General features: G+C 47.4%; 1 protein-coding gene across 12 annotated transcripts in view; it reads left to right on the top strand.

Annotated features, from left to right (window-relative positions):
- The window catches only part of ERC2 (ELKS/RAB6-interacting/CAST family member 2), an 861,660-nt gene that overhangs the window by 689,651 nt on the left and 152,021 nt on the right, over window positions 1–19,988 (top strand). The gene's annotated exons all lie outside the window — the stretch shown is intronic.

Here is a 19,988-nt window from a genome sequence, read left to right as displayed (position 1 = left end):
GCATTTTAATGGAATGGTGGTGCATGTATTGCCACAGTTATAACCGGGACATTGAACTCTAGTGACATTTGCTGCTGGGACTCACATCTCTCTAGGACACAGCAGGCTGCTTAACACCAAGCCACAGCTCCCTGGAGCTGCATATGCCTCTGGTGACATGGAATATGGTAGGCATGTGGTAGACGGCGTGCCGTGGTGATTTTTTATGGTCAAAGAGTACTGAATGTGTAGTGCGTTTTCCTGGACAAACACGAGCTGTCACAGGGCTGGAGCACCACCAGGTCTGTGACTAGAGAGGTATTTCTCTGGTGTAACTTAGCAGGCGTCCCTTCCTTAAGTCTTGCTTCCTATTTCATGGCAGTGGGGCTCGGGGTGAATTTTAAAACAATCGCTGCTGTGTTTTGCCCGTGGCTGACAGTTTACTTCAGAGCTTTTCATTGCTTGGTTTGAAGCTGTCTTAGGTCCCACCCATGAGTCAGGCCACTTCCTCTGGTCCTGCAGGAAAGACACTGGGGTTAATTTCCAGATACAATAGGTTTCTGGGAAGTACAGATGTAACACCTTCTGGATCTTTTTGCCGCCAATAGAACCTTCTTCCTGGTGACATCAGAGCATCTCCTTGCTTCTCCTTTTCCTGGGTAAGGGGGAGAATGGTACCAGAATTGTGTTTTTTCCATGCAAAGTGGCTCCAAATGGAAGCTTGTCAGTGTGAGTACTTGGGGAAACCAGAGAAATCCTCCCTGTGTCTAGGGGAAACTTTAAGAAAAATATCACAATTACTCACCTAGAAAAGCTAATAAAAGAATAAATTGGCCTGGCTGGCATGGCTCAGAGGTTGAATGTCCACTTATGAACCAGTAGGTTATGGTTCCATTCCCGGTCAGGGCACATGCCTGGGTTGTGGGCTGGATTCCCAATGGGGGGCATGTAGGAAGCAGCCGATCAATGATTCTCTCTCATCATTGATCTTTCTATCTCTGTCTCCCTCTCTTTTCCTCTCTGAAATCAATAAAAAAAAAATTAAAAAATAAAGAATAAACTGACCTAAAACAATATTAAATGAGAAGGAAAGGTTTTGTAATATTACAAAGCAAAGGTGTCAGATCTGCCTACCACATGCATGAATGGGGTAGGCAGAGGAAGGCTCGACGAGTTTGGGGGGTTGGCGTGAGAAGTGTGGGTCCTACTTGGAGCATTTCGATGATGCTGCTGCTTCTGCATCATCGAGGTTAGGGCAGGAGGCTGCATTTCTGTCTTTCTTGAATCGTAAAGATTTTTATTGCTCTTTCGTAAGAGTCATGGCATCCACCCTGCCATGCCTGAGATGGGAACTGTGCTGTCACCCTCAGGGGGAACTCGTGCCAAAGCCCATAGAAGACGTAGCTCTGCTCATGAATTTCCCCAAACGCCCCGAACCCCAGGAAACAAATGTCTTCTGAAAATTAGTCAATATGTAATCCCCCTTTAACATGTTGTAATAAACTTTATAGGCTTCTGAGGAAAACTACTTATCTTTCTTTATGGCTCCCTTAAACAAGTTTACTCAGATAACTTCAGGCTTTTAAAACCGTATCTTAGGGACTGAAATAATGAGATGCTGGGGAACCTTCTATTTTGAACAGCCGTTGCGCGTTCTGAGTCACATTACAATCTGTGGGGCCCGAGGAGACGTTAAATTTACAACTGAGGATGGATAATAGTGGCACATTAAAAAATAACTGTTTTGAATATTGTGATTTATGGCCCTTATAAAAGAAACATTACAAGACACTACTTTGCTAAAGCATTAGCAATATGCTTATAATAGTATCTGAAGTATCTGGTGTTTTGGTGCTAAAATGAATCATAATTTAGGAAAAGTCACTCCAAAAATGACAGCAAATCAGAATTAGTGTAGCCATCCTGCCAACCCCTCCCTTTTTTGCCACTTCTGGCCGAGACACGATTTATTTCTCTCACTGTGATCATTCAGGGGTGCTGTTTTCTGAGGGGAAAGTTTGTTTTTCTAACGAGTTCTGACAGCCCCTAGAGCTGGCCTCCCTCCCCCACCCCAAACTCACACCCCACCCGGGCATTATCTGCGTGTGATCCGTGTAGTCCACAGAACCCCGCTTGCTGCTGTGAAATTGTCACTGTTGTGAAATTCTTAATAATGTTTGATCAAGGGGGCCGATAATCTCATTTTGCACTGGGCATTCTAAATTACATAGTTGGTGCTGCGAAGATCCACCATATACTCTACCTCCAAGTTCTCTCTATTCCCCTCCCTATTGGCTCATCCCTACTCCTCTTTTCTGGAGGCTGGAATTCACCTTTGGCCTGCCTTACTGTCATGATCTTCCTACAGAGAGCCCATGGGATCACATTTCCGGCATGTGGTTGCCCTCGTGGGCCTCCCCAAGAAGCATATTCAAACACTGTCCTCCGCCCCCCACTTCTGATCATGAAAATGTGCTCCCGGAGCCCTCACTGCCTTTTCTATCTTGCTTTGCAAAATACGGGAAAGCAGACACTTAATTCCCCATGATTTTAATTCGGCAATTATTGATGTGGCAATAACTGGGCCCAAGCTTGCCCCGGGGCAAGAGGAATCCTGTGGCTGTGAAGGAAGTCACGGAAGGAGCCCAGGGCTCTTCGTCTTCTCCACCAACGTCCTGGCTTGTCTGCAGAGTGGAGGCTTTCCTTTACCCCTCCTGCTTTTAATTCAGCCTAGACCTCCTGTGACTAATATCTCTTCCCCCTGCCATTGGCTACTGAGACTTTTCTTTCATTCATTTACTTATTCATTCAATCATTGATGTGGCAATTATTTGTGTCGGCAAATAACTCTTCATTTCCACTGAATGGAGGTACTTTCCTTGCGCCCCTGCCCGCAAGAGCACCTTGGTTATGAACATTTAATGAGGTGGGGCAGGAGGGACCAAATCAAGTCACCTTGTGAGAACTATTGCCACGTCGGCCTTGACGTTTGAATGTTCCTGCGTTCACTGTGAACTCTCTTAATTGGGTGGACATAGAGCACAAGGTCATTTTTATTTCTTAAATCACTAGAAAGGAAAACTTCATTTTAGATTGAAAACACATGCAAATTTTTCGGTTCTGATTCCTCAAAATACGGATGTGGGCATTAACAAGTATTGGCATGGGGCTGTGATGCCAGTAGATACATCCTGTTCAAAATGAAAAATGGTAGCTCCAGGCCCCAGCACGTGGCCCATGTTACCAAGGGCGAGTGTGCGCAACAGAGCGCTTGGCCCGAAGGGGTATTGTACACAGGAGAGCAGTGCGAGAGGCTGGGAACTCCCTGTGTGCTTCTCTGCAGGGAGAATTGGGAAGAGGTGTGTGTTATTGTGGCCTGAAAGTTGATGCTTTCTTGCTTTCCCTGAAGAGACTGAGTCTAGACACTGGGCCCAAGCTTGCCCCGGGGCAAGAGGAATCCTGTGGCTGTGAAGGAAGTCACGGAAGGAGCCCAGGGCTCTTCGTCTTCTCCACCAACGTCCTGGCTTGTCTGCAGAGTGGAGGCTTTCCTTTACCCCTCCTGCTTTTAATTCAGCCTAGACCTCCTGTGACTAATATCTCTTCCTCCTGCCATTGGCTACTGAGACTTTTCTTTCATTCATTTACTCATTCATTCAATCATTTTTACTTCGTTGTCCACTCTTGCATCAAGTGGTTAAATTCTTGTTTAGATAGTGAGAAAACAATGATGAAGAAGATGTGATTGCTACTCTGTGAATCTTACAATCTGGTTGAGGAAAACAGATCACTTAGAATTAAAAATATGATTGGAATCATTATTTTTATCATTGCTTTCATGGAAAACAGAAAGATATTGAGATTAACAAAAGGAACCTACTTCTAAAAAGGTTGTTCATAGAGCTTCTCTCCAAGAAAATGTGTGTTATGTTGGCCTTGAAAGAAGGAGAGCCAGGAGGTATCTCTGCCAGGAGGTGGACCACCCAGGAGGTGGTTCCAGGCAGATGTGCAAAGGGCTGGAGGTGGAAAGAGCTTTATGGCCTGAAAGAGCTTGAAGACTATGACTTTGGGTAAAGAATAGGCAGTAGATGAAGTTGAAGGAGTGGGAAGGGGTCAGATCATGTAGAGCAATGGAGAGAGTTTGGGTTTTAGCCTAAGAAAAGGAAATCATTGGCTTTTAAGCAGGGACATGCCATGATTTGATTTATGTTGTAGAAACCCTGGCTGCTTTGTAGAAGATGAATGGTCATGGCAGGAAGAGCAGAAGTAGGAGCTGCTCCATCATTTGTGAAAGAACTGACGGTCCTGTCCCATGTATCTGTGGGGGAGATGCAGACAAATGGATAAACTGGAGAGGAGACTAGGAAGGGAAGCCAGGAGCATTTGGGTGGGGAGGTAAGAGAAAGGACTACATGGAGAATGCCTCCAGATTTCGACCATGGGTGTCAAAGCCAGAGCAGGCCATCACTGGAGGGTGGGACCTAGGGAGGAATCCAGAGTCCAGTTTTCCCTCTGTGTCCAGTTGGACTGGCCAAAGGAGAGGCAGACTTTGACTTGTCCTGTTCTCCATTTGCCTATTTGCCCAACAGGGGTGGGGGGTGGGGGGAGTGGCGAGGGAAGGTATCTCTGGCCTCTCATTGCAGTGACATACAGGCTCTTGAGTTTACAGCAAAGACGAAGCCTAACATCAAGAGTGTGCTGCTCTTCTGACTCTCAAAGGAAAGGAGAGAGCTGAGTATCAAAGATTGCAAAGGAAAATCAGCAGTCATGGGTTGAGGAGATGTATGGGGCATAGTGACCTATAAAAATCCGTGTTCCTGAACTTGTAGGAGGTTGTAAAGGACCGAGAGAGAAGGAAGGTGCCACTGGCTCTTGCACCCCCTGAACTACCTAGAAATCAAGAATTCTGTCAATTAAGTGGCAGCCTCACGAGATTTTGGCTGCTTATAATGAATGGCTACCCATCTTGAAATTCTGAATGTACAGTGAATTCTTGAGTAATGTAGGAATGAGGGTAGCTGACTCCCCACACAGTCAAAAATCTACGTACAAGTTTTGACACCCCCAAGACTTTACAGTTGTCCTTTGGTGTCCATGGGGATTGGCCCTGGAACCCTGTGGATACCCACACCCGAGAATGATCAAGTTCCCTACATAAGATGGCGCAGAACAATGCATACAGGCGGCCCTCTGCCTCCACAGGGTCCCGGCTGGGGCTCACATAAGTGGGCCTGTGCGGTTCAAACTTGTGCTGTTCAAGCATCTACTGCTAATTTTCTCTAAGAGAGGCCTTCAGCAACCTGTTCTAAAGAGTTCCAATGAGAAGGAACTAGAAGTAGCCATGAGCTGTTTCAGAAGCACCAGTGGCAGAATTCATTGCTGGGGTACGTGCTTTTGCTCTGTTGCCTTCCCCTGTTGCCACTGGTGCCTCCTTTTTTAGCATCTCTGCTCCTCTGGAAGGTATCTGTATATTTGCATCTTAATATGTGTGTGTGTGTGTGTGTGTGTGTGTGTGTGTGTGTGTGCGGGGTGATGTAAGAGAAAAGTCAGAAGGAAGAAAAATAAAAAATAAAAAGGGAACATTTATTCCTACGACCATAATTACATTAGCCAGCTACGCAATTTCTAACAGGTTTAAAGTATGTGTACCATGTCATGGCTGGTGTCCTCAGTGGTTAGAGCATCAGCCCACACACTTGTGGGTTCAATTCCCAGTCAAGGGAATGTACCTGAGCTGCAGGTTCAATCCCCAATGCAACCGATTGATGTGACTCTCTCACTTCTCTCTCTCTCTCTCTTTCTCCCCCACCCCTCCCTCAGTTCCACTCTCTCTAAAAGTCATTGGAAGCAATGTCCTTGGGTGAAGATGAAAAAATAGATAGATGATTGATTTATAGATAGCAAGCATCTGTACCCTAAAAACACACCTTCTTCAGTCACCTTTAATTTGATTGCACCTGAGAATAGCAAAGGCAGCTTTTGACGCCTGGAAACCTTAGACTAGTCTGTATTTCTAGCAGAGGGTTTCTTTTGGCAAAAGAAAAAAAAAATCTAGTGAAAAGCCAATGAAATTTTAATAAACAATGTGAGCTAGTGAATTGGAAGAGAGAAAAGAGTAATATTAATAATGGCGCAGTCCACCTCTTTCTGCTCTCAAGTACGATGGACTCGGGTGCTGGGTAGAAGCTTTTAAGCTGAATTAAGAATAGTAAATATGTTCTCGTGGATTTTTTCTGGAGCTTCAAAGAGTTACCTGGCAAAGCACTGCATGTTGGCTTGGATGGGACCACACTCTCAGGACCTGAAAGCTGGCCGGGAACTCATAACAAATAGTGGTGATAAATGAACTCGGACCAGAGGTGGGAGGAGTCCAGCGAGTGCTGTTGCATTGCATTGCATCCTCCCCGTGCCAGGGCTGGCGCCCAGGGAGCAGCCCAGCCTCTCCCACCCCTTTGTCACTTGCTCTACACTGTGGTGCTGGTCTGGTCCTGTTTAACCTCTTTATTAATGATCTGTAAAGGGGAGAAAAGGAACATCGCAGATGACACTAATTTGAGAGGTGTTGCAAACACTAGCGAGGTCAGAGAAATCACACAAATGGCCCGAAGAAGGTTAGGAACATGGGGGGAAAATAACAAATCTGGAGCAGTCCAGACACTCACATCTGGTGAGAATTAATCAGATATCAGTGGGTGGGAGGAGTATGGAAAACTGAATGCTAAAAGAAAAATAGTAAGCCAAGTAGACTTCGGGACATCAGCCATGGGTGAGAGCAGGGAGAAGACAGCACCGATGGGAGGTAGCACTGTCTGGATGTTAGCAGGTGCCGGGACATGCGTCACCCGCTGTGACAATCCCACCCGTAACCTGTGTCTTGCACCTGGGACATGACCTTTTCCAGAGGATCACGCAGTTACCAGGAAGATGGGAGGGTTTTTAAAGAACTCAACCACTAAGTGATGTCAGGACACCATTCCATGTCAGGTGTTGATTCACAACTCCTCTTACCCAGCCTTCAAACATATGGCAGCAAGGCCTTTTCAGGGGGAGCATGAGCGATTCCTCCTGGGACATGTAAATGTGGGTTGGCAAAGGCTCAGTTCTCCTTCCTAGACCATGGACCAAGAGTAGACATTCCTCAGAGGCCGGCTTTGGGAAGTCATCCATTGATGAGTGATGTTAACAAGCTGCGCCAGAACTTTCTTGGTGCTACAGAGAGAGGAAGTCCAGCTCTGTCTCTTACCAACCATCTCCATTGCCCCAGCAAAATGGAAAACCAGACAGCAACATTCAAAGTAAGAGTGCATATTTATGGCTGCCACCAAGTGGAATGGCGGTATTCCTCTCTGCCATTGAGGCATCAGTTGGCTGGAGGCCATTGGTCATGCCCAGATGCATCTTAACTCTATCCTCAGGGCTTTCCCATCTATGTCTTCCCAGAGGAAGGTGACCTCTGAAAGGAGCCTGCTTTCCCAGTTGGCTCAGATGATCCCATGAAATAGGTTCTACAACCTCATTTTGCCTGGGGTGGCCAAAAGGCCCCGTTCCTAGGAATGTGCCTATCAGAGATTTGGGGACATTCCCTCTAGCTATGTTTTCCAGAAAATATAATGCAAATGCTGGGATTAGCAGCACACAACAACAGAAAACATCTGTCCTGCCAGGTCTTGGTCTAGCTGCCCAGCTCTCCCATGCAGGTCCTGCACTGGGTCACACTGGCCTTGCAGTGCACAGGGCTGTTCCCATGGTGACAGGATCTCTGGGAAGCTTCTGTGCACAAAGAACCGCCCTGCCCGTGGTTTCTTTCTGTCTTCAGGAGCTTTCCAGAGCCTGAGGGCCAGCTGGGCTTTTTGTGACCCCACTGTGTGTCCTCATGAGTCAGGCTCCTCCAGTAATGACTGTGGTCAGGGCTTGGGCAGCTGAGGATCCGGTCCTTCTCCAAGCAGCTCCTTCGTGCCTGCGTCACTGTGCACACCCAGGGCTTGATAACAGAACTGCTGGAATGACACAGAAGGGCGCTTGTCATCATCTCTTTGAGGGAAGATCATTTCTCAGTGAAACCTGTTAACCCAGAATGAAAAGGCAAAAGCCCACATGTGGCTAAAGAGCCCTCTGTGCACACTGCACCTTCCTCCTGCAGAGGAAACCATAGGACAGGGTCTGAAACAAATACCACAAAGACCACTTGCACTGGGAACCCAAATGTTACAGCTACCGCTTCATTTTCCCCACTTATTACTTGTCTAGAAAACTAGAAAGTTTGATGAGGAATCAAGAAAAAACATTTCTCATCATTCTCGTTCAGAGAAAGTGCCATTTTAAAGCCTGTGTTCCTCTATGGAGATGGTCGTGCCAATATATACTTGCCGGCAAAGACTCCGACTTTGCATGGTTTCTGGTGCTGAGTGGGTGGTGAGCACCAGGCTCTGGAGCCACGCAGACCCAGTTCCTACCCAGTTCCCATACTGGTTCCACCATTGTTTCTTTTTTTTTTTAATTAATCCTCACCCGAGGATATATTTTCCCATTGATTTTTTAGAGAGAGTAGAAGGGAGGGAGAGGAGAGAGAGAGAGAAGCATCAATGTGAGGGAGACACATTAATTGGCTGCAACCCAGGTAGGTGCCCTTGACCAGGAATTGAACCTGCAACCCTTGGGTGTGCTGGCCGCTGCTTTAACCAATTAGACACACCGGCCATGGCTGCTTCCACCACTCTTATGTGCTGGCCTAAGCTCAAGGCTGTTATTGTTACTATTTACTCAGTGTCCCCTGATTGTCTTTCCATGTTGACATACTGACATCTGTGTGTAATTTCGATGTCTGCTCTGCCCTGGCCAGTCGGAGAGCCTGGCCGGGCTGGGCCAGGCACAGAACAGCCCTCGGGGAGGGTAGGAGTGGTGAACGTTGCCCCAGGGCGACTGCTCTTGGCAGCATGTAAGGCTGCTTGTTTCCCACTCAGATGTCGGCAAGGGAACCGGGATGCCTGTGGCTGCCCTGAGTCAGCCGGTGGGAAAATCCCTGTACAACAACAAAAACCCTCCATGATTGAGAAGGGGTGTCCCGTGGCCATGGGGTTGGGTCCTGGCTAGGGTCTGCAGGTAGAGCGTTTTGCTGCCGTTGTGGGGTGCACGTATGGTTTATTCGTGTGTTTGTACTTGTATCCTGGCGCCGGGCACTGGCTTAGGGATAGGATGAAATCACATTAGAGGGAACCCTTCGCGCCCTGTTTGTCTGCAGGCAGGTGACACAGGAGGGAATGAAAGCACTTCTGTTTTCTCCCGAGAGAGAAATGACTCAATGACTGGCCCAGCCAACAGCATCTCCACCAGCAGCTCCCGAACTCAGCTGAGCCTGCAGGCCGTTCAGTGGGATCAGGAAAGAGCTGTCCTTCCCTCTGAGGGAACGTGGAGGACAGCAAGGGAGAACGAGGAAGTGTTCCGAGCCCAGAGCACGCCTGTCCCCCCTTACACAACAGGCAGGGACTCTGCGAAACCCGATATCGAAGATAAGACGGTGACGGTGGGTGAGGGTGCAAGCCCAGGCGTGCCGGAGGAATTTTCTCCATGTTATTATTTTTGAAAATTGCGAATGCACGAACGTATTTGCCAAGGCCAGACTGTTAAGCCGTTTCCACGCTTCGTGGGTGAGCGCGAGCACCTGGTTGGAGTCCGGACTCCCACTCCTGGAGGCCCTGGGGAGCTTTATGTAACTGGGTACCTCTCCTTGGTGGCTCTCTCAGCTTGGGCAGGGACTGGGCACAGGGAAGGGTGGGCTCACTCCATCTCCCCGTCAGCTGCTCCTGTCCACAGACACTGAGGGCAGGGACAGCTGAGGGGAAGCCCTCAGCCGGCAGCTCTGTGCCCAGTCCACCATCATTGGGAATGTCCTCAAAGTGCTGGGGGCTGACACTGCCACTTCTCCCACTTCTGTGTCACTCACAGCTCCCTCAGCAGTTCAGAGAAAATACCCTTATCCATCCCTGATTTTCATCTGATGCCCCCTCAGCTCTATGAGGGGGGCAGGCAGGTAGCACCATGCCTTTTTATAATGTAAAAGAGTGAGGTTGCATCCTCGCCAGTGTCACTCAGTTGGTTGGAGCATCGTCCCATACACTGAAAGGTGGCAGGTTCAGTTCCCAGTTATGGCACATACCCAGGTTGCAGGTTTGATCCCTGAGGGCTCGTGCGGGAGGCAAGTAATCAATGTTTCTCTCTCTCTCTCTACCTTCCTCTCTCTAAAATCAATGAAAAACATATCCTCGGTGAGGATTATTATTTATTTAAAGTGAGGTTCCAACTGTTGAGACTTTTCCAGAAATATAGAGATAGGATACGGGAGGTAGGACATGAACTTAAACATCTGACTCTTGATCAACTGCTACTTCCCCTGTAGTAGTAACTCCCTTAAGATGCTTCTTAGAGAGCTGATGGTATTGGATGAGACACTAGTTTTTAAAAATTATAATGAAAGCATTCTGTGTTCAGATCAATTTGAAAACATCTGGATAAAGCAGAATGAAATAGGCTTCTTCATTGCAGGCCTGCGCAGAGCCTTTGATAGGCCAGTGTCCTCAGGCATAGATGGGCTGGCCAAACGATGGCCCATTTGTTCACCCCCAGTGGCTTTTGTACAACCTACAAGCTAAAATTCTCTTTTAAACTGTTGGGAAAACAATCAAAAGAATATTTTGTGAAATATTATATGACATTCAAATTTCTTTGTCTATCAATACGATTCATATTGCAGCACGGCCATGTCCACTAGTTTCTTTGCTGCCTTTTGCTGCTTCTGGACTGCAATGGCAGCTGAGTGGCCATGACCAGGCAGCATGGGGCATGCTCACAGCTTTGCACCGTGCTCAGCACAGTACAGCCGGCAGCGGGGCAGTGAGGCCTGACAGCATGCTGAGAGCCACGTGTATCCCCCATCTGTGTGGACAGACATTTCCAAAGGTGAAATACATAAGATGCCACTCCAGACCAATAGGAACGCATGAACATTTGCAATAGATTTGATGACAGATTCATCTTTTCCAAAAACCATAAAGACAGCCAAGTAGGGCCCCATTTGCCTCCTCTCCATCTCAGGATGTTTCACTTCTCCCCTTCTCCTCACCTTCTTTCACCTCATCTTCCTCTTGTCCTTTCCTTTCTCGTGAGTAAAATGTCCATCTTGAACGTGGGAGTTCATGGAACGAGGGTGGGAGCTCTGCCTCCCAGATCTGTCCCTCAGTAGCTGTGTGACTTCGGGCACATTACTTAGTCTCTCCAAGCCTCAGTGTCCTCATCTGCAGAGTGAGGGTTCTTGTGAAGATCAAATAGGATAATGCCTTAACATGCTAGCCCAGGGCTGGTACAGAGTAAGCACTCAATAAATACTGGCCCTTGTTGTCTTATTTTCTTCCCACTATCCCCTCCTTTGATACCTTCTTCACTGACCACCTCTGACAGTCTTGCAACTTCGGGAGTTCTGGAATTATTTATCAAGTATCTACTTCTCATTATAAAGATCTAAACGTTTGGTCAGTGACTATCTCCTGAACCGGGGGTGGGGAGGGGGGGGCACTGAGCACCAGTCTGACCACTGTCACTACTTTATGTGGATTCACATCCTCAAAGAAACAAATGGAATCGGTCTCTTGGGGTTCTCATGCTTTGGACCAAAAGCCCCCGTCGCAGAATGGGTTGGACCTAACTTTCCTAGGAGCCAGCAAACAGTCTAGTCAACAAAAAATCTGCGCCCACAAATTCAAAAGCCCTCAATATACAGTCCCAATAAACCAGTACGGTGAATAGCCAATCGGAACCAGGTATCTGAAGAAGCTTAAAACTTCTCAGCTGTTACCAGAACCATCACCATGTTGTGAAGTCAGAAGGAACTCCCACAGAGGCCATAAAGCAAGTGACATTACAAAGAAATGCTAATGCTGCCTTTTTTCTTAGATATGTGTACAATTTTATCTTGTCTGATCCGGAACAGATAAAGGAAATATTAGAAACAGCTTGTTGAGAAAGGCAAAGTTGCATCTTTTTTTCTACGGAAAAGCGTGTACATGCTTGTAGGCCCTGGCGTATTCTTAGAGAGGCCTGCAGAGCTGTGCAGGCGGCGCTGTTCCAGGGGATTACGAGGCCTTTGTGTTTCACGTTTCATGGTTGCCGGCAGCTGGCATCTTTCAGAAAGCCCGTGAAAAGTGGGCAGAGCTCCTTTGCAAACTTTTGAGTAGAGAGTTAAGGAAACTTTGTGTGTGACGCTTAATCTTGTTGGGAAATTTTAGGGTGAAAAAATGTAATTACATCTGAAATGCCAACAACCAAGGCCAAAGGAATGTCTCCTCTTTGGAAAGTCCTTTGTTGATGAGATTAAAAGCTAAGCTCTCGTGCTCCTGCCTACAAATTATTCTGATTATTTGAAAAGAAATGAAAGAAGACACTGGGAGGGAAAAGCGCCACATACCTCATTATGTAGCACTTAACTAATGCTCACCCGTTTAGCAATTCGTTCAACAAATATTTCTCGAATACCTACTATGTATAATTCTACAGCAGCTAGACAGAAACAGGCCTGCTCTCCTGAATCATTTTACCCAAGTCAGATATATTCTTAATTACCCGTCAATATGAGGCTCTAAGACAGTGGTTCTCAACCTTCCTAATGCTGCGACCCTTTAATACAATTCCTCATGTTGTGGTGACCGCCAATTTCATTGCTACGAATTGAACATAATTAAAGCATAGTGATTAATCACAAAAACAATATGCAATTATATATTTATTTTCCGGTGGTCTTAGGCGATCCCTGTGAAAGGGTCGTTCGACCGCCAAAGGGATCACGACCCACAGGTTGAGAACTGCTGCTCTAAGAAGAGTCCAAGGACTCCGCACTTTAGCCCAGGGCAACTGCACCTTTCATGACACCTTGCCATTGATTCTGGATAGCAGCAGGTAAGCATGGGCAGTTCAGTTGGCTGACATAGGGCTGTATGATGCAGCCTGAACACCAGGGTCAGGAGCCAAGACGGGTAACACACAAAGGAACTAAAAGAAGATAGAAAAGTGACACCAGGACATTTAAATGTGGGGTTGCAGTCAGTTAACAGATGCCAGTGGAGTCTTATGAGCCTTGTGGCCATGGACTCCGAGTCAAGACAAGGAGCAGAGATGGAGAGCGGCCATTATTGAACGTCTTCTTCTTCATGTAACTCCAGTTAGCCTTGTTCTACCCCAACATGCAGGTCTCAGGTGTCCCATTTTACAGAGAAGAGGCTAAGTCATGCCCCGAGGTCACAGGGCTGGGAGGTGGAGGGCCCAGGCTGGAGCCCACGTCTGTCCTTCACCACCACGCCATGCTCTTGTTTCAGTATGATGTGGCCACCATCAGCCGCCATGTGGCAAGGGGCTCTTCAGACCCAGCTCCTGAAACTACATGCCGCAGTCTCTCCTCAAGTGGGTTAAGTTCCAAGAATTCGTAAGTCAGCTGACTCAGGGTTGAGAAATCAAAGAGTGGTTATATATTTGATTGATTATGGGTTGTACATACTGTATAATGCATCTTGTCCATGTTAAACCACAAGGCCTGTCATGTTGCTAAAGTTTCAATGCTCGTGGGGAGGGCTGGGGAATCCATTAGAAGATAATAGCTATAAGGTAATAAGGAGAACAGTAATATAGAATGAAAACCTAACAAGGCATTGATTGATCTTGGGTTCTGATGCTTCAGGAGAAGTGGTTTTGTTTAAAAAGGAACAAGGAAAGGAAGTGCCCATCTCACGAGGCTTTTGGAGGATTAATTCCATCAAAGCATGCAGTGCCTGGCCTGCTGTAAGCGCTGTGTAAATGCCAGCGGCATAGGTAAATGGAGACCCTGGAAAAGATTCCAAAAGGAGTTTCTTAAATACTTTTTAAAAGATTTTAGAGAGGGGTGGCCTAATTATTTCTTCTGCATCATTTTACTTTGAAACAAAAGAGTTTCCTTGTGCATTGCACCTTGCCTTTTGTGCATGTGCTGAGTGCCTAAGTCAGCCATTCATGAATCCGAGAATGCCGACCTCAGCTAACATTGCAACTGGGACAACTGAGCAGCAGCTCCTGGAGCCCGTGGCCAGGTGCCTAGCTCCCAGCTTTGGAAATAAGGAGGGTGACTATTCTGAGGGCTGTGTCAGGCACGGTGTGGAGACTATTATCTCTTGTTTTGGAGATAAGAATTCGTTACCCTGGAGAGTTTAAGAAAATTGCCGCAGGTTGTGGAATAGTGAGCCATGGAGCTGGAATTCACACGTGGGCAGTTTGCCTCTGCTGGGCACACTCCGAGTCAGGATTTCTCAACCTTAACTTATTGACGTTTGGGGCTGGACACGTCTGCTGTGCGAACGTGCATTGCAGGATGTTTGCAGCACCCCTGGCCTCTGCCTTCTAGAGGCCAGTCACGTCCCTGCACCCCAGGTGTAACCACCAGAAATGCCTCCAGCGATTGTGAAGGTCCCCTGAGGGACAGGATTGCCCCTGGTTGAGAACCTCTGTTCCACACCCAGATGCGCTCTCAGTGTGTCGCCCAAAATTTTCCTAAGAAAATTCCTGGAACTGACTTAGGACATTATCAGAGTTTGACCCACAGGCTGAAACAATTTCATAGACTGTGCCGCATGAACCCACTTTCTGCACCACTTGGGGGAATGACCCTTTCTCGTAGAGGCGTAGAGGAAATGAATGTCTGAAAGGCTTGTGCGTGCATTTGTGGGGCAGGTAGAGATTCAGAAAGGCGATGGCTGCAGGGTGACATAGAGAGGGATGCTGATCTGGGAAGGGACACACACCTACCCCTGAGAACCCAGAAAATCTGAGGTTGCCGGGCCTCTGCTAGAGTTCACAGACCTGTTCAACCCTCTATTCCACTGATGGGCTGTGTGTCCTCAGGCCAGTCCTTTGACCTCATTGCCTCTGCTTCCTCCTCTACAAAACCTCGTGGTTGTGTGATGAGTTACGAAAAGCACCTGACAGATTCTCAGAAAGGGCTCAGTAGATGCTAATCAGTTGTCCTGGCCACTACACTGGAGGCTGTGATGTTTGTGGTGAATAAGACAGGATCTGGACTCAGACTGCCTAGGTGTCAATCCAGTTGGCCACCTGCTAGCCGTGTCATCTCCATTGAGTGATTCACCTCAATGAGCCTCAGCTTTCTCATTTCTCATTCCTACCTCTCAGATTGAATGGCAGGAGGCCATGAAATGAGGCACACAAAGTGTGGAGTCTTCCCACCTTAAGCTTTGTATTAGTGTGTTGGGGCTGTGGCAGCAAGGTATCACCCACGGAGTGGCTTAAACAAGGGAAATTGATTGTCCCACAGCTCCGGAGGCTACACATCAAGGGGTCGGCAGGGTTGGTCCCTGCTGAGGGCTGTGACAGAGAATCCGGTCCATGCCCCTCCCCAGCTCCTATTGGTTGGCAAGAAGCTGTGGCATTTCTCGGCTTGTGGAGCCAAGACTCCAGTCTCTGCCTTTGTCTTCACATGGGTGTGTCTGTATCCAGATTTCTCCTTTTTATAAGGATGCCATTCATGGTGGAGTAGGGTCTTCATCTTAACGAATTGCATCTGAATGACCCTCTTTTTGCATTCTGAGGTGCTGGGGGTTAGGACTTCAACATGAAATTTGAGGAGGCACAATTGCACTTATAACAGGATTCTGTGCATCTTTTTAAGGTTCCTTCCAGCTATGAAGTCCCCTGAGGGGTTATTGAGGTCTGAGTGGCTTGGGCTGACCAAATACATGAACCTCTATGAGCAGGGGAAAGAGCACTGTTTTAGGAGTCAGAGAATGTGCCACTCAAAGGAAGTGCCTTGGTTTTATTTTACTGTTACAATGTCTCTACTTGGTTGGGCCTTGTCTACGATGACCGCCCCCTACACCTTCACTCCCATCTGAGCTAATTATTGTGCAGATTGAAGAGGGGTGTGGTTGTAAAGACAGAAACTCTCCAGGTTCTGTCTAGGTGCATTATTATCCCTATTATTCACAAGGAATAAAGGATTTGGGCTGGTAACGGGGCCTCGGCTCTTCCCCATCAAACGCAGAGCTGCTGCTGTGTTTCCCAAAGCTCCCTGTGTTGTGAGATCTGAGCAGACTTGATCTTTCAGGTGTAACTTAATATTGTTTCCATTTTGAAGGCTGTCATGTGGTGTGTCTTCCATACTCCCCTCCCCCAGGCCCTGGGCTGCAGTATGTAGGCCGTAAGGGAACACTAGGAAGAAAGAGAGAGCCTGAAATGGATCCTGGGCTCTGGGCCTGTGTGGAGACAAAGCAGGATGTAAGTAAAACCATTACTTCTCCCTCCTGATCAAAGGCGAGATGGTAACCCCGCCCCTCCTCCTCACCACCCAGCAAGCAATTAACACAGCCTGGCCTCGCCTCCCAGGACCTGCTCTGGCTGATCAGGGGTGCAAAGTGGGAGGTCATGTGTGCCCAGGTGGGAGGACGCCCCTGTCTGCACATAGAATACATTATGAAACTCTCCGATGAAGGAGACACACAAGCCAACGTGGTTGTTGATGGATTATGCTTTTCATCTGCATTGGGTGGAGATGTGAGCTCAGAATTTGCCTCAAAGTAAAAGGTTAACATCCCAGGAATCCAGGAGAGTAGGGCCTCTTGAATTTTACAACCACCCGGAATCCTATGAAAGGCAGATCTGAGTCCTCAGGTCTGGGTGGAGCAGGAGAGTCTGCATTTTCTGACAAGCTCCCAGGTAGGCTTGCCAGACTGAAAGAGGGAGAGGAAAAAGCTGGCTTGCCCAGTTAACTTTGAATTTCCTCTGTTTTATCTGGCAACCCTCCTCCCAGGCGAGGTTAATGCTGCTGGTGTGTGGACCGCACTTTGAGTGGCAAGAGTGTACATCATCAAAACATAGAAATTGGATGAAAACACAAGGCTGAGTGAGTGGATGCACATCTGGTACAATTTAAAAACAAGCTCATGGTTCACAGGATAGTCACACTACAACATGTTTCTCGGTTATTGGCAGAAACAGACCAATCGCGGCTAAGAATGAACATGCAGCTCTGGAAACGGGGTTCCCTGCGTTCCCGGGCCCCGAGTTTGTGTTTGCTTTATGTGTTTATTTGCTTAGTCACTTATTTACTGTTGGTAAATCCAAAGTGCACGTTGTGGCTTTCAGGGTAAAAAGGGGCCTGAGAGAGCTAAAGACCATGCAAAGTTGTATGCTGACCGGGGGATGGCTTATTTCGCCACATTCTGCCTCCCTTCCCAGCCTGCCCTTTGAAATGGAGGGGCCACCGTCACTCCTCTTGCAGCTCAGCCCCTGACAGGTGATCTGCAGAGGAGGTGGGGGCGGAGGCTGAGGTTTACTCTGACATTTGACATGCAAACCCGAGGCTCTCTGTTCCTTTGAAGCGCAGAGAACTGGTTCCAGCTCCTTTGAGGCCACTGAGCCACCTGAGCAGCCACTTACGGATTGCCGGAAGGTTGGCCCTGAGAGGCAGCTTAGCAATCATGTATTCCAGCCCCTGAATTCCACTGGTGGAGGGGCAGAGCTGTGGGGAACGTCCCCTCCTCTGAGCCCCTTTCCCCTTCTCTGGCTGCTCGGGGCTGCACTCTATAAGAGCTTTATCCCAGGGGGCTGCATGGGGTTGGAGTCAGGTTTTTAGGAGGTTTTTCAGGGGCTTCTTTGTTTTGTTCTATTTTAAAGTAGAGCAGGATTATCTGTAGTCCAGATCCTCCTTGCCTGTATTCTGTAACAGAAACCACTTCCCTTCTGTCCATCCATTCTGGAGACTGGGTTGAATCTAGTATCCATCTCTACCACGATTTTAGTATGCTTGCTTTAATTCGTCAAAGGCAGACAACATACTTTCCCAAATTAAATAGTGTGCTAGTAGTTTTATCCTACGAGTATAATATGCCAGGTCTGTGGAACGCCACAGTCATTCAGAAACTAGAGGACAAATGGCCCTCTCTTGTCCAGCCTGTGTTATGCTCAGCTCTACTACGGCCGTGAGTATGCATGGCATTGTCAGCTGAGATGTTCACAGGTTGTTCACTGTAGCACATTGGTGGGCTTCAATTTATGACACCCTTTCAAATAAGATCATTTCTCAGTGGTATGTCCCATGTATAATTTAGTCTACAGTTAACTCATGATTCAGTTCTCACTGTAAGACAATGAAGTCAACAGTGTAAAACCCAAATGTCCCTTTCCCTCTGCTCCCCAACTGCACACTTCTCCCCAGAACAGTATAGATGTGCCCTTCATGTGCACTTACAAAAAGAAGCACATTTATAAGTTTCCTTTGTAGCGCACATGGGATCGTGCTATACTGATGCTTCCTGTGCTTTGCATTTTTCACTTAACAGCGTATCTTGGTAAACCTTCCATTTTAGTATATATGAGTCTACCTCATTCTTTTCTAATAGCTAGAAAAAATAGTCCATGGCATTCCCCTGCCAAGGTTCATTTAACTACCCATAGTTGGTGGGTATTTATATTATTTGCCATTTTTTGCTACGACAAATAAGACCGCAGTAAACAACCTTCTGCACATGTCTTTGGGCAGATGTGCCAGTATTGATGTAGATTAGAGACTCAGAATTTTAATTTTCTGCATCAGATGGATTTGATAAACTGATGAGAACAGGATTCATTGCCAACTGGCAAATGTATTCCAACCTGCGGCTGTCCTGTTGGAATAACTCAGGATTGCCTTCCATGTTTGCACTCTGCTGGCTGAGATTTCGAAAGCTGGAGCTGAGCCTCGTAGGTAGAAAGCTCAGGGTTACAGTATTTAAATGCCTTGAAATGGTATGGACCTCACTGAGCAGAAAGCAGAAAAGAAACCAGGGGAGTTTCCCTGGTGAATGGCTTAACACCTCCGTAGTGAACAGATGAGTCTGCTAGGAAAGGAGGTGGTCATTGTTTTCGAAAGTAACTTTTTCATCCCTGCGAAGGCAAATCTACAAAATAGTCAGAACTAAGAACCTAGTGAGTGTGCTGTGTTGACATGAATTTTGCTGCAGGTTTTAAAGTGTAACTAACAGGGTGTGGTGGGCAGAGTTTCCAAGATATCTCCCCAAGACTTCCATCCCCGGGGAGTCAAACCTAATCTCGGCGTAGGGTGAATTAAGGTTACTAATGAGCATATCCGGGATTATGCAGGCAGACCCAGTGTAATGAAATGGGCCCTTGGAGTGGAGGAGGGAAGCAGAAGAGTCTGAGACCTATGGAGGAAGAGGAAAGGGGGATGGGAGGGGAGGCAGAAGGAGCGGTTAGAGGGACACTATGTGTAAGCAGAGGCTTTCAAAGATGGAGGAAGGGTCCACGAGCCAGAAAATGCAAGGGACCTCCTGGCGCTGAGGTTGACTCCCAGCCAACAGTCTTCAGGGAACGTCCTACAGCTACAAGGAACTGAATGCTGCCAAGGACTCGAATGAGCTTGGAGGCAGTCATCCCCAGAAGGTCCAGGAAAGACTGCCACCTGCCAACACATTGATTTTGGTCTTGGGAGACCCAGGGCAGAGAGATCAGAAAATTACTAAGTATGTGGTGAGTTTTCATGGCAACAATAGAAAACCAACCTCTATGAACGGACATCTATGCGTTGAACAGTAGAAATGTGCCCGTAGGGCAGACTGGTGCATTGCTCACTTCCTAGCATCTGAAGTAGGGTGGGGACCAATGTTATAATATGAACAAGAGCTCACACTTTCTTAATGTTACAACTTGAGTGGTGCTGTGCTCGGTGCTATAGGTGCATTCACTACCTTATTCTTTACAGTAGCCCTACAAAGATGGGTGCTTGTATCATCATCTACATTTTATAGATGACAGACCAAGCCTAAGAGAGCTTAGGGCCATAGGCAGGGGTCACATGGCTTATATACGGCAGGGCTGGGACTCAAACCCGTACCTATGGGGCATACACCCAAGTCTGTGCACAACAACACTATGTCACAGTGCACCACTGTGGCACCCCTCTCCCCCCCAATAAAATATGAGGCTAAATCACT

The sequence above is a fragment of the Myotis davidii genome, unplaced genomic scaffold, assembly GCF_000327345.1.
Source record: "Myotis davidii unplaced genomic scaffold, ASM32734v1 scaffold111, whole genome shotgun sequence".
Taxonomy (NCBI): Eukaryota; Metazoa; Chordata; class Mammalia; order Chiroptera; family Vespertilionidae; genus Myotis; species Myotis davidii.
The sequence above is the reverse complement of the archived record's forward strand: the minus strand, read 5'-3'. Positions and strand labels throughout refer to the sequence as shown.